This window comes from Amblyomma americanum, chromosome 7, assembly GCF_052857255.1.
Source record: "Amblyomma americanum isolate KBUSLIRL-KWMA chromosome 7, ASM5285725v1, whole genome shotgun sequence".
NCBI classification, from domain to species: domain Eukaryota; kingdom Metazoa; phylum Arthropoda; class Arachnida; order Ixodida; family Ixodidae; genus Amblyomma; species Amblyomma americanum.
In genome coordinates this window covers 147,689,916-147,704,853 of record NC_135503.1, presented here as the reverse complement: position 1 = coordinate 147,704,853, position 14,938 = coordinate 147,689,916, and positions in this window count along the sequence as shown.

The following is a 14,938-nucleotide window of genomic DNA, read 5'->3' as shown; positions in this document are numbered from 1 at the left end:
AATAGGACGTCAACGTGCTGGTCGTGTATTTTGGAGAGATATCCCATCGCCCGATCCGGCACTGCTCTTGAAGTAAAATAGGACGTCAACGTGCTGGTCTTGCTCTTTGCAGATATGACCCATCGCACGATTTAGCTCTGCTCTCGAAGTAAAATAGGACGTCGACGTGGCAGTCTTGCACTTTGGAGGTCTATCCCATCGCGCGATCTAGCACTGCTCTCGAAGTAAAATAGGACGTCGACGTGGCCGTATTGCACTAAGGAGGGATATCCCATCGCCCGATCTAGCACTGCTCTCGAAGTAAAATAGGAATTCGACGTGGCGGTCTTGCACTTTGGAGGGATATCCCATCGTTCGATCTAGCCATGCTCTCGAAGCAAAATTGGACGTCAACGTGGCTGTCTTGCACTTTGGGGGGATATCCCATCGCCCGATCTAGCACTGCTCTCGAAGTAAAATAGCACGTCAACGTGCTGGTCTTGCACTTTGGAGAGATATCCCATCGCCCGATCTGGCACTGCTATCGAAGTAAAACAGGACGTCAACGTGCTGGTCTTGCACTTTGGAGACATATCTCATCGCCCGATCTAGCACTGCTCTCGAAGTAAAATAGGACGTCAACGTGGCGGTCACGCGCTTTGTAGGGATATCCCATCGCCCGATCTAGCACTGCTCTCGAAGTCAAATTGGACGTCAACGTGCTGGTCGTGTATTTTTGAGACATATCCCATCGCCCGATCTGGCACTGCTCTCGAAGTAAAATAGCACGTCAACGTGCTGGTCTTGTATTTTGGAGAGATATCCCATTGCCCGATCTAGCACTGCTCTCAAAGTGAAATAGGACGTCAACGTGGCGCTCTTGCACTTTGTAGAGATATCTCATTGCCCGATCTTGCACTGCCCTCGAAGTAAAATAGGACGTCAACGTGCTGGTCGTGTATTTTGGAGATATCCAATCGCCCGATCTGGCACTGCTCTCGAAGTAAAATAGGACGTCAACGTGCTGGTCTTGTATTTTGGAGAGATATCCCAACGCCCGATCTAGCACTGCTCTCAAAGTAAAATAGGACGTCAACGTGGCGGTCTTGCACTTTGGAGGGATATCCCATATCCCGATCTATCACTGCTCTCGAATTAAAATAGGACGTCAACGTGCTGGTCTTGTATTTTGGAGAGATTACCCACCGCCCGATCTAGCACTGCTCTCGAAGTACAATAGGACGTCAACGTGGCGGTCTTGCACTGTGGAGGGATATCCCACCGCCCGACCTAGCACTGCTCTGGAAGTAAAATAGGATAAAATAGGACGTATTAGGACGTCAACGGGGGGCTCTTGCACTTTGGAGGGATATCCCATCGCCTGATCTAGCACTGCTCTCGAAGTAAAATAGAACGTTAACGTGCTGGTCTTGTATTTTGGAGAAATATCCCATCGCCCGATCTAGCACTGCTCCCGAAGTACAATAGGACGTCAACGTGGCGGTCTTGCACTTTGTAGGGATATCCCATCGCCCGATCTAGCACTGCTCTTGAAGTAAAATAGGACATCAACGTGGCGGTCTAGCACTTTGGAGGGATATCCCATCGCCCGATCTATCACTGCTCTCGAAGCAAAATAGGACGTTAACGTGCTGGTCTTGCACTTTGGAGAGATATCCCATCGCACGATATGGCACTGCTCTCGAAGTAAAATAGGATGTGAACTTGGTGGTCTTGTACTATGGACTGATATCCCAACGCTCGATCTCGCACTGCTTTTGAAGTAAAATAGGACGTCAACATGGCGGTCTTGTCCTTTGGAGAAATATCACATCGCCCGATCTAGAACTGCTCTCCAAATAAAATAGGGCGTCAACGTGGCGATCTTGCACTTTGGAGGGATATCCCATCGCCCGATCTAGCACTGCTCTCGAAGTAAAATAGGAGGTCAACGTGGCGGTCTTGCACTTTCTAGGGATATCCCATCGCCCGATCTAGCACTGCTCTCGAAGTGAAATAGGACGTTAACGTGCTGGTCTTGTACTTTGGAGAGATATCCCATCGCACGATCTGGCACTGCTCTCGAAGTAAAATAGGATGTGAACGTGGTGGTATTGTACTATAGACTGATATCCCAACGCTCGATCTGGCACTGCTTTTGAAGTAAAATAGGACGTCAACATATCGGTCTTGTACTTTTGAGAAATATCACATCGCCCGATCTAGAACTGCTCTCCAAGTAAAATAGGACGTCAACGTGGCGATCTTGCCCTTTGGAGGGATATCCCATCGACCGATCTAGCACTGCTCTCGAAGTCAAATAGGACGTCAACGTGCTGGTCGTGTATTTTGGAGAGATATCCCATCGCCCCATCCGGCACTGCTCTCGAAGTAAAATAGGACGTCAACGTGCTGGTCTTGCACTTTGCAGATATGACCCATCGCACGATTTAGCGCTGCTCTCGAAGTAAAATAGGACGTCGACGTGGCGCTCTTGCACTTTGGAGGGAAATTCCATCGCCCGATTTAGCACTGCTCTCGAAGTAAAATAGGACTTCGACGTGGCAGTCTTGCACTTTGGAAGGATATCCCATCGCGCGATCTAGCACTGCTCTCGAAGTAAAATAGGACGTCGACGTGGCCGTATTGCACTAAGGAGGGATATCCCATCGCCCGATCTAGCACTGCTCTCGAAGTAAAATAGGAATTCGACGTGGCGGTCTTGCACTTTGGAGGGATATGCCATCGTTCGATCTAGCCATGCTCTCGAAGCAAAATTGGACGTCAACGTGGCTGTCTTGCACTTTGGGGGGATATCCCATCGCCCGATCTAGCACTACTCTCGTATTAAAATAGCACGTCAACGTGCTGGTCTTGCACTTTGGAGAGATATCCCATCGCCCGATCTGGCACTGCTATCGAAGTAAAACAGGACGTCAACGTGCTGGTCTTGCACTTTGGAGACATATCTCATCGCCCGATCTAGCACTGCTCTCGAAGTAAATTGGACGTCAACGTGGCGGTTTTGCACTTTGGAGGGATATCCCATCGCCCGATCTGGCACTGCTCTCGAAGTAAAATAGGATGTGAACGTGGCGGTCTTGTACTATGGACTGATATCCCAACGCTCGATCTCGCACTGCTTTTGAAGGAAAATAGGACGTCAACATGGCGGTCTTGTCCTTTGGAGAAATATCACATCGCCCGATCTAGCACTGCTCTCGAAGGAAAATAGGACGTCAACGTGGCGGTCTTGAACTTTGGAGGAATATCCCATCGCCCGATCTAGCACTGCTCTCGAAGTAAAATAGGATGTCAACGTGGCGGTCTTGTACTACGGACTGATATCCCAACGTTTGATCTCGCACTGCTTTTGAAGTAAAATAGGACATCAACAGGGCGGTGTTGTCCTTTGGAGAAATATCACATCGCCCGATCTAACACTGCTTTCAAAGTAAAACAGAACGTCACGTGGTGGTCTTGTATTTTGGAGAGATATCCCATCGCCCGATCTAGCACTGCTCTCAAAGTAAAATAGGACGTCAACGTGGCGGTCTTGCACTTTGGAGAGATATACCATCGCCAGATCTAGCACTGCTCTTGAAGTAAAATAGGACATCAACGTGGCGGTCTTGCACTTTGGAGGGATATCCCATCGCCCGATCTAGCACTGCTCTCGAAGTGAAATAGGACGTTAACGTGCTGGTCTTGTACTTTGGAGAGATATCCCATCGCACGATCTGGCACTGCTCTCGAAGTAAAATAGGATGTGAACGTGGTGGTATTGTACTATAGACTGATATCCCAACGCTCGATCTGGCACTGCTTTTGAAGTAAAATAGGACGTCAACATATCGGTCTTGTACTTTTGAGAAATATCACATCGCCCGATCTAGAACTGCTCTCCAAGTAAAATAGGACGTCAACGTGGCGATCTTGCCCTTTGGAGGGATATCCCATCGACCGATCTAGCACTGCTCTCGAAGTCAAATAGGACGTCAACGTGCTGGTCGTGTATTTTGGAGAGATATCCCATCGCCCCATCCGGCACTGCTCTCGAAGTAAAATAGGACGTCAACGTGCTGGTCTTGCACTTTGCAGATATGACCCATCGCACGATTTAGCGCTGCTCTCGAAGTAAAATAGGACGTCGACGTGGCGCTCTTGCACTTTGGAGGGAAATTCCATCGCCCGATTTAGCACTGCTCTCGAAGTAAAATAGGACTTCGACGTGGCAGTCTTGCACTTTGGAAGGATATCCCATCGCGCGATCTAGCACTGCTCTCGAAGTAAAATAGGACGTCGACGTGGCCGTATTGCACTAAGGAGGGATATCCCATCGCCCGATCTAGCACTGCTCTCGAAGTAAAATAGGAATTCGACGTGGCGGTCTTGCACTTTGGAGGGATGTGCCATCGTTCGATCTAGCCATGCTCTCGAAGCAAAATTGGACGTCAACGTGGCTGTCTTGCACTTTGGGGGGATATCCCATCGCCCGATCTAGCACTACTCTCGTATTAAAATAGCACGTCAACGTGCTGGTCTTGCACTTTGGAGAGATATCCCATCGCCCGATCTGGCACTGCTATCGAAGTAAAAAAGGACGTCAACGTGCTGGTCTTGCACTAAGGAGACATATCTCATCGCCCGATCTAGCACTGCTCTCGAAGTAAAATAGGACGTCAACGTGGCGGTTTTGCACTTTGGAGGGATATCCCATCGCCCGATCTGGCACTGGTCTCGAAGTAAAATAGGATGTGAACGTGGCGGTCTTGTACTATGGACTGATATCCCAACGCTCGATCTCGCACTGCTTTTGAAGGAAAATAGGACGTCAACATGGCGGTCTTGTCCTTTGGAGAAATATCACATCGCCCGATCTAGCACTGCTCTCGAAGGAAGATAGGACGTCAACGTGGCGGTCTTGAACTTTGGAGGAATATCCCATCGCCCGATCTAGCACTGCTCTCGAAGTAAAATAGGATGTCAACGTGGCGGTCTTGTACTACGGACTGATATCCCAACGTTTGATCTCGCACTGCTTTTGAAGTAAAATAGGACATCAACAGGGCGGTGTTGTCATTTGGAGAAATATCACATCGCCCGATCTAGTACTGCTTTCAAAGTAAAACAGGACGTCACGTGGTGGTCTTGTACTTTGGAGAGATATCCCATCGCCGATCTAGCACTGCTCTCGAAGTAAAATAGGACGTCAACGTGGCGGTCTCGCGCTTTGCAGGGATATCCCATCGCCCGATCTAGCACTGCTCTCGAAGTCAAATTGGACGTCAACGTGCTGGTCGTGTATTTTGGAGACATATCCCATCGCCCGATCTGGCACTGCTCTCGAAGTAAAATAGCACGTCAACGTGCTGGTCTTGTATTTTGGAGAGATATCCCACTGCCCGATCTAGCACTGCTCTCAAAGTGAAATAGGACGTCAACGTGGCGCTCTTGCACTTTGGAGAGATATCTCATTGCCCGATCTTGCACTGCTCTCAAAGTAAAATAGGACGTCAACGTGCTGGTCGTGTATTTTGGAGATATCCAATCGCCCGATCTGGCACTGCTCTCGAAGTAAAATAGGACGTCAACGTGCTGGTCTTGTATTTTGGAGAGATATCCCAACGCCCGATCTAGCACTGCTCTCAAAGTAAACTAGGACGTCAACGTGGCGGTCTTGCACTTTGGAGGGATATCCCATATCCCGATCTATCACTGCTCTCGAGTTAAAATAGAACGTCAACGTGCTGGTCTTGTATTTTGGAGAGATTACCCACCGCCCGATCTAGCACTGCTCTCGAAGTACAATAGGACGTCAACGTGGCGGTCTTGCACTTTGGAGGGATATCCCATCGCCCGACCTAGCACTGCTCTGGAAGTAAAATAGGATAAAATAGGACGTAATAGGACGTCAACGTGGGGGTCTTGCACTTTGGAGGGATATCCCATCGCCTGATCTAGCACTGCTCTCGAAGTAAAATAGAACGTTAACGTGCTGTCTTGTATTTTGGAGAAATATCCCATCGCCCGATCTAGCACTGCTCTCGAAGTACAATAGGATGTCAAAGTGACGGTCTTGCACTTTGTAGGGATATCCCATCGCCCGATCTAGCACTGCTCTTGAAGTAAAATAGGACATCAACGTGGCGGTCTTGCACTTTGGAGGGATATCCCATCGCCCGATCTATCACTGCTCTCGAAGCAAAATAGGACGTTAACGTGCTGGTCTTGCACTTTGGAGAGATATCCCATCGCACGATCTGGCACTGCTCTCGAAGTAAAATAGGATGTGAACTTGGTGGTCTTGTACTATGGACTGATATCCCACCGCTCGATCTCGCACTCCTTTTGAAGTAAAATAGGACGTCAACATGGCGGTCTTGTCCTTTGGAGAAATATCACATCGCCCGATCTAGAACTGCTCTCCAAATAAAATAGGGCGTCAACGTGGCGATCTTGCACTTTGGAGGGATATCCCATCGCCCGATGTAGCACTGCTCTCGAAGTAAAATAGGACGTCAACGTGCTGGTCGTGTATTTTGGAGAGATATCCCATCGCCCCATCCGGCACTGCTCTCGAAGTAAAATAGGACGTCAACGTGCTGGTCTTGCACTTTGCAGATATAACCCATCGCACGATCTAGCACTGCTCTCGAAGTAAAATAGGACGTCGACGTGGCGCTCTTGCACTTTGGAGGGATATCCCATCGCGCGATCTAGCACTGCTCTCGAAGTAAAATAGGAATTCGACGTGGCGGTCTTGCACTTTGGAGGGATATCCCATCGCGCGATCTAGCAATGCTCTCGAAGCAAAATAGGACGTCAACGTGGATGTCTTGCACTTTGGGGGATATCCCATCGACCGATCTAGCACTGCTCTCGAAGTCAAATAGGACGTCAACGTGCTGGTCGTGTATTTTGGAGAGATATCCCATCGCCCGATCCGGCACTGCTCTTGAAGTAAAATAGGACGTCAACGTGCTGGTCTTGCTCTTTGCAGATATGACCCATCGCACGATTTAGCTCTGCTCTCGAAGTAAAATAGGACGTCGACGTGGCAGTCTTGCACTTTGGAGGTCTATCCCATCGCGCGATCTAGCACTGCTCTCGAAGTAAAATAGGACGTCGACGTGGCCGTATTGCACTAAGGAGGGATATCCCATCGCCCGATCTAGCACTGCTCTCGAAGTAAAATAGGAATTCGACGTGGCGGTCTTGCACTTTGGAGGGATATCCCATCGTTCGATCTAGCCATGCTCTCGAAGCAAAATTGGACGTCAACGTGGCTGTCTTGCACTTTGGGGGGATATCCCATCGCCCGATCTAGCACTGCTCTCGAAGTAAAATAGCACGTCAACGTGCTGGTCTTGCACTTTGGAGAGATATCCCATCGCCCGATCTGGCACTGCTATCGAAGTAAAACAGGACGTCAACGTGCTGGTCTTGCACTTTGGAGACATATCTCATCGCCCGATCTAGCACTGCTCTCGAAGTAAAATAGGACGTCAACGTGGCGGTCACGCGCTTTGTAGGGATATCCCATCGCCCGATCTAGCACTGCTCTCGAAGTCAAATTGGACGTCAACGTGCTGGTCGTGTATTTTTGAGACATATCCCATCGCCCGATCTGGCACTGCTCTCGAAGTAAAATAGCACGTCAACGTGCTGGTCTTGTATTTTGGAGAGATATCCCATTGCCCGATCTAGCACTGCTCTCAAAGTGAAATAGGACGTCAACGTGGCGCTCTTGCACTTTGTAGAGATATCTCATTGCCCGATCTTGCACTGCCCTCGAAGTAAAATAGGACGTCAACGTGCTGGTCGTGTATTTTGGAGATATCCAATCGCCCGATCTGGCACTGCTCTCGAAGTAAAATAGGACGTCAACGTGCTGGTCTTGTATTTTGGAGAGATATCCCAACGCCCGATCTAGCACTGCTCTCAAAGTAAAATAGGACGTCAACGTGGCGGTCTTGCACTTTGGAGGGATATCCCATATCCCGATCTATCACTGCTCTCGAATTAAAATAGGACGTCAACGTGCTGGTCTTGTATTTTGGAGAGATTACCCACCGCCCGATCTAGCACTGCTCTCGAAGTACAATAGGACGTCAACGTGGCGGTCTTGCACTGTGGAGGGATATCCCACCGCCCGACCTAGCACTGCTCTGGAAGTAAAATAGGATAAAATAGGACGTATTAGGACGTCAACGGGGGGCTCTTGCACTTTGGAGGGATATCCCATCGCCTGATCTAGCACTGCTCTCGAAGTAAAATAGAACGTTAACGTGCTGGTCTTGTATTTTGGAGAAATATCCCATCGCCCGATCTAGCACTGCTCCCGAAGTACAATAGGACGTCAACGTGGCGGTCTTGCACTTTGTAGGGATATCCCATCGCCCGATCTAGCACTGCTCTTGAAGTAAAATAGGACATCAACGTGGCGGTCTAGCACTTTGGAGGGATATCCCATCGCCCGATCTATCACTGCTCTCGAAGCAAAATAGGACGTTAACGTGCTGGTCTTGCACTTTGGAGAGATATCCCATCGCACGATATGGCACTGCTCTCGAAGTAAAATAGGATGTGAACTTGGTGGTCTTGTACTATGGACTGATATCCCAACGCTCGATCTCGCACTGCTTTTGAAGTAAAATAGGACGTCAACATGGCGGTCTTGTCCTTTGGAGAAATATCACATCGCCCGATCTAGAACTGCTCTCCAAATAAAATAGGGCGTCAACGTGGCGATCTTGCACTTTGGAGGGATATCCCATCGCCCGATCTAGCACTGCTCTCGAAGTAAAATAGGACGTCAACGTGCTGGTCGTGTATTTTGGAGAGATATCCCATCGCCCCATCCGGCACTGCTCTCGAAGTAAAATAGGACGTCAACGTGCTGGTCTTGCACTTTGGAGAGATATCCCATCGCCCGATCTGGCACTGCTATCGAAGTAAAACAGGACGTCAACGTGCTGGTCTTGCACTTTGGAGACATATCTCATCGCCCGATCTAGCACTGCTCTCGAAGTAAAATAGGACGTCAACGTGGCGGTTTTGCACTTTGGAGGGATATCCCATCGCCCGATCTGGCACTGCTCTCGAAGTAAAATAGGATGTGAACGTGGCGGTCTTGTACTATGGACTGATATCCCAACGCTCGATCTCGCACTGCTTTTGAAGGAAAATAGGACGTCAACATGGCGGTCTTGTCCTTTGGAGAAATATCACATCGCCCGATCTAGCACTGCTCTCGAAGGAAAATAGGACGTCAACGTGGCGGTCTTGAACTTTGGAGGAATATCCCATCGCCCGATCTAGCACTGCTCTCGAAGTAAAATAGGATGTCAACGTGGCGGTCTTGTACTACGGACTGATATCCCAACGTTTGATCTCGCACTGCTTTTGAAGTAAAATAGGACATCAACATGGCGGTGTTGTCCTTTGGAGAAATATCACATCGTCCGATCTAGCACTGCTTTCAAAGTAAAACAGGACGTCACGTGGTGGTCTTGTACCTTGGAGAGATAACCCATCGCCGATCAAGCACTGCTCTCGAAGTAAAATAGGACGTCAACGTGGCGGTCTTGCGCTTTGCAGGGATATCCCATCGCCCGATCTAGCACTGCTCTCGAAGTCAAATTGGATGTCAACGTGCTGGTCGTGTATTTTGGAGACATATCCCATCGCCCGATCTGGCACTGCTCTCGCAGTAAAATAGCACGTCAACGTGCTGGTCTTGTATTTTGGAGAGATATCCCATTGCCCGATCTAGCACTGCTCTCAAAGTGAAATAGGACGTCAACGTGGCGCTCTTGCACTTTGGAGAGATATCTCATTGCCCGATCTTGCACTGCTCTCGAAGTAAAATAGGACGTCAACGTGCTGGTCGTGTATTTTGGAGATATCCAATCGCCCGATCTGGCATTGCTCTCGAAGTAAAATAGGACGTCAACGTGCTGGTCTTGTATTTTGGAGAGATATCCCAACGCCCGATCTAGCACTGCTCTCAAAGTAAAATAGGACGTCAACGTGGCGGTCTTGCACTTTGGAGGGATATCCCATATCCCGATCTATCACTGCTCTCGAATTAAAATAGGACGTCAACGTGCTGGTCTTGTAATTTGGAGAGATTACCCACCGCCCGATCTAGCACTGCTCTCGAAGTACAATAGGACGTCAACGTGGCGGTCTTGCACTTTGGAGGGATATCCCATCGCCCGACCTAGCACTGCTCTGGAAGTAAAATAGGATAAATTAGGACGTAATAGGACGTCAACGTGGGGGTCTTGCACTTTGGAGGGATATCCCATCGCCCGATCTAGCACTGCTCTTGAAGTAAAATAGGACATCAACGTGGCGGTCTTGCACTTTGGAGGGATATCCCATCGCCCGATCTGGCACTGCTCTCGAAGTAAAATAGGATGTGAACGTGGCGGTCTTGTACTATGGACTGATATCCCAACGCTCGATCTCGCACTGCTTTTGAAGGAAAATAGGACGTCAACATGGCGGTCTTGTCCTTTGGAGAAATATCACATCGCCCGATCTAGCACTGCTCTCGAAGGAAAATAGGACGTCAACGTGGCGGTCTTGAACTTTGGAGGAATATCCCATCGCCCGATCTAGCACTGCTCTCGAAGTAAAATAGGATGTCAACGTGGCGGTCTTGTACTACGGACTGATATCCCAACGTTTGATCTCGCACTGCTTTTGAAGTAAAATAGGACATCAACATGGCGGTGTTGTCCTTTGGAGAAATATCACATCGTCCGATCTAGCACTGCTTTCAAAGTAAAACAGGACGTCACGTGGTGGTCTTGTACCTTGGAGAGATAACCCATCGCCGATCAAGCACTGCTCTCGAAGTAAAATAGGACGTCAACGTGGCGGTCTTGCGCTTTGCAGGGATATCCCATCGCCCGATCTAGCACTGCTCTCGAAGTCAAATTGGATGTCAACGTGCTGGTCGTGTATTTTGGAGACATATCCCATCGCCCGATCTGGCACTGCTCTCGAAGTAAAATAGCACGTCAACGTGCTGGTCTTGTATTTTGGAGAGATATCCCATTGCCCGATCTAGCACTGCTCTCAAAGTGAAATAGGACGTCAACGTGGCGCTCTTGCACTTTGGAGAGATATCTCATTGCCCGATCTTGCACTGCTCTCGAAGTAAAATAGGACGTCAACGTGCTGGTCGTGTATTTTGGAGATATCCAATCGCCCGATCTGGCATTGCTCTCGAAGTAAAATAGGACGTCAACGTGCTGGTCTTGTATTTTGGAGAGATATCCCAACGCCCGATCTAGCACTGCTCTCAAAGTAAAATAGGACGTCAACGTGGCGGTCTTGCACTTTGGAGGGATATCCCATATCCCGATCTATCACTGCTCTCGAATTAAAATAGGACGTCAACGTGCTGGTCTTGTAATTTGGAGAGATTACCCACCGCCCGATCTAGCACTGCTCTCGAAGTACAATAGGACGTCAACGTGGCGGTCTTGCACTTTGGAGGGATATCCCATCGCCCGACCTAGCACTGCTCTGGAAGTAAAATAGGATAAATTAGGACGTAATAGGACGTCAACGTGGGGGTCTTGCACTTTGGAGGGATATCCCATCGCCCGATCTAGCACTGCTCTTGAAGTAAAATAGGACATCAACGTGGCGGTCTTGCACTTTGGAGGGATATCCCATCGCCCGATCTATCACTGCTCTCGAAGCAAAATAGGACGTTAACGTGCTGGTCTTGCACTTTGGAGAGATATCCCATCGCACGATCTGGCACTGCTCTCGAAGTAAAATAGGATGTGAACTTGGTGGTCTTGTACTATGGACTGATATCCCAACGCTCGATCTCGCACTGCTTTTGAAGTAAAATAGGACGTCAACATGGCGGTATTGTCCTTTGGAGAAATATCACATCGCCCGATCTAGAACTGCTCTCCAAATAAAATAGGGCGTCAACGTGGCGATCTTGCACTTTGGAGGGATATCCCATCGCCCGATCTAGCACTGCTCTCGAAGTAAAATAGGACGTCAACGTGCTGGTCGTGTATTTTGGAGAGATATCCCATCGCCGACATCCGGCACTGCTCTCGAAGTAAAATAGGACGTCAACGTGCTGGTCTTGCACTTTGCAGATATAACCCATCGCACGATCTAGCACTGCTCTCGAAGTAAAATAGGACGTCGACGTGGCGCTCTTGCACTTTGGAGGGAAATTCCATAGCCCGATTTAGCACTGCTCTCGAAGTAAAATAGGACTTCGACGTGGCGGTCTTGCACTTTGTAGGGATATCCCATCGCGCGATCTAGCACTGCTCTCGAAGTAAAATAGGAATTCGACGTGGCGGTCTTGAACTTTGGAGGGATATCCCATCGCGCGATCTAGCAATGCTCTCGAAGCAAAATAGGGCGTCAACGTGGATGTCTTGCACTTTGGGGGGATATCCCATCGCCCGATCTAGCACTGCTCTCGAAGTAAAATAGCACGTCAACCTGCTGGTCTTGCACTTTGCAGATATAACTCATCGCACGATCTAGCACTGCTCTCGAAGTAAAATAGGACGTCGACGTGGCGCTCTTGCACTTTGGAGGGATAGCCCATCGCGCGATCTAGCACTGCTCTCGAAGTAAAATAGGAATTCGACGTGGCGGTCTTGCACTTTGGAGGGATATCCCATCGCGCGATCTAGCAATGCTCTCGAAGCAAAATAGGACGTCAACGTGGATGTCTTGCACTTTGGGGGGATATCCCATCGACCGATCTAGCAATGCTCTCGAAGTCAAATTGGACGTCAACGTGCTGGTCGTGAATTTTGGAGAGATATCCCATCGCCCGATCCGGCACTGCTCTCGAAGTAAAATAGGACGTCAACGTGCTGGTCTTGCACTTTGCAGATATGACCCGTCGCACGATTTAGCGCTGCTCTCGAAGTAAAATAGGACGTCGACGTGGCGCTCTTGCACTTTGGAGGGAAATTCCATCGCCCGATTTAGCACTGCTCTCGAAGTAAAATAGGACTTCGACGTGGCAGTCTTGCACTTTGGAGGGATATCCCATCGCGCAATCTAGCACTGCTCTCGAAGTAAAATAGGACGTCGACGTGGCCATATTGCACTAAGGAGGGTTATCCCATCGCCCGATCTAGCACTGCTCTCGAAGTAAAATAGGAATTCGACGTGGCGGTCTTGCACTTTGGAGGGATATCCCATCGTTCGATCTAGCCATGCTCTCGAAGCAAAATTGGACGTCAACGTGGCTGTCTTGCACTTTGGGGGGATATCCCATCGCCCGATCTAGCACTGCTCTCGAAGTAAAATAGCACGTCAACGTGCTGGTCTTGCACTTTGGAGAGATATCCCATCGCCCGATGTGGCACTGCTATCGAAGTAAAACAGGACGTCAACGTGCTGGTCTTGCACTTTGGAGACATATCTCATCGCCCAATCTAGCACTGCTCTCGAAGTAAATTAGGACGTCAACGTGGCGGTTTTGCACTTTGGAGAATATCCCATCGCCCGATCTGGCACTGCTTTTGAAGGAAAATAGGACGTCAACATGGCGGTCTTGTCCTTTGGAGAAATATCACATCGCCCGATCTAGAACTGCTCTCGAAGGAAAATAGGACGTCAACGTGGCGGTCTTGAACATTGGAGGAATAACCCATCGCCCGATCTAGCACTGCTCTCGATGTAAAATAGGATGTCAACGTGGCGGTCTTGTACTACGGACTGATATCCCAACGTTTGATCTCGCACTGCTTTTGAAGTAAAATAGGACATCAACAGGGCGGTGTTGTCCTTTGTAGAAATATCACATCGCCCGATCTAGCACTGCTTTCAAAGTAAAACAGGACGTCACGTGGTGGTCTTGTACTTTGGAGAGATATCCCATCGCCGATCTAGCACTGCTCTCGAAGTAAGATAGGACGTCAACGTGGCGGTCTCGCGCTTTGCAGGGATATCCCATCGCCCGATCTAGCACTGCTCTCGAAGTCAAATTGGACGTCAACGTGCTGGTCGTGTATTTTGGAGACATATCCCATCGCCCGATCTGGCACTGCTCTCGAAGTAAAATAGCACGTCAACGTGCTGGTCTTGTATTTTGGAGAGATATCCCATTGCCCGATCTAGCACTGCTCTCAAAGTGAAATAGGACGTCAACGTGGCGCTCTTGCACTTTGGAGAGATATCTCATTGCCCGATCTTGCACTGCTCTCGAAGTAAAATAGGACGTCAACGTGCTGGTCGTGTATTTTGGAGATATCCAATCGCCCGATCTGGCACTGCTCTCGAAGTAAAATAGGACGTCAACGTGCTGGTCTTGTATTTTGGAGAGATATCCCAACGCCCGATCTAGCACTGCTCTCAAAGTAAAATAGGACGTCAACGTGGCGGTCTTGCACTTTGGAGGGAAATTCCATCGCCCGATTTAGCACTGCTCTCGAAGTAAAACAGGACGTCACGTGGTGGTCTTGTACTTCGGAGAGATATCCCATCGCCGATCTAGCACTGCTCTCGAAGTACAATAGGACGTCAACGTGGCGTTCTTGCACTTTGGAGGGATATCCCATCGCCCGATCTAGCACTGCTCTCGAAGCAAAAAAGGACGTCAACGTGGCTGTCTTGCACTTTGGGGGATATCCCATCGCCCGATCTCGCACTGCTCTCGAAGTAAAATAGCACGTCAACGTGCTGGTCTTGCACTTTGGAGAGATATCCCATCGCACGATCAGGCACCGCTCTCGAAGTAAAACAGGACGTCAACGTGCTCCTCTTCAACTTTGGAGAGATTTCCTATCCCCCGATCTAGCACTGCTGTTGAAGTAATATAGGACGTCGAGGTGGCGGTCTTGCACATTGGAGCGATATCCCATCGCCCGATCTAGCACTGCTCTCGAAGTAAAATAGGACGTCAAAGTGCTGGTCGTATATTTTGGAGACATACCCC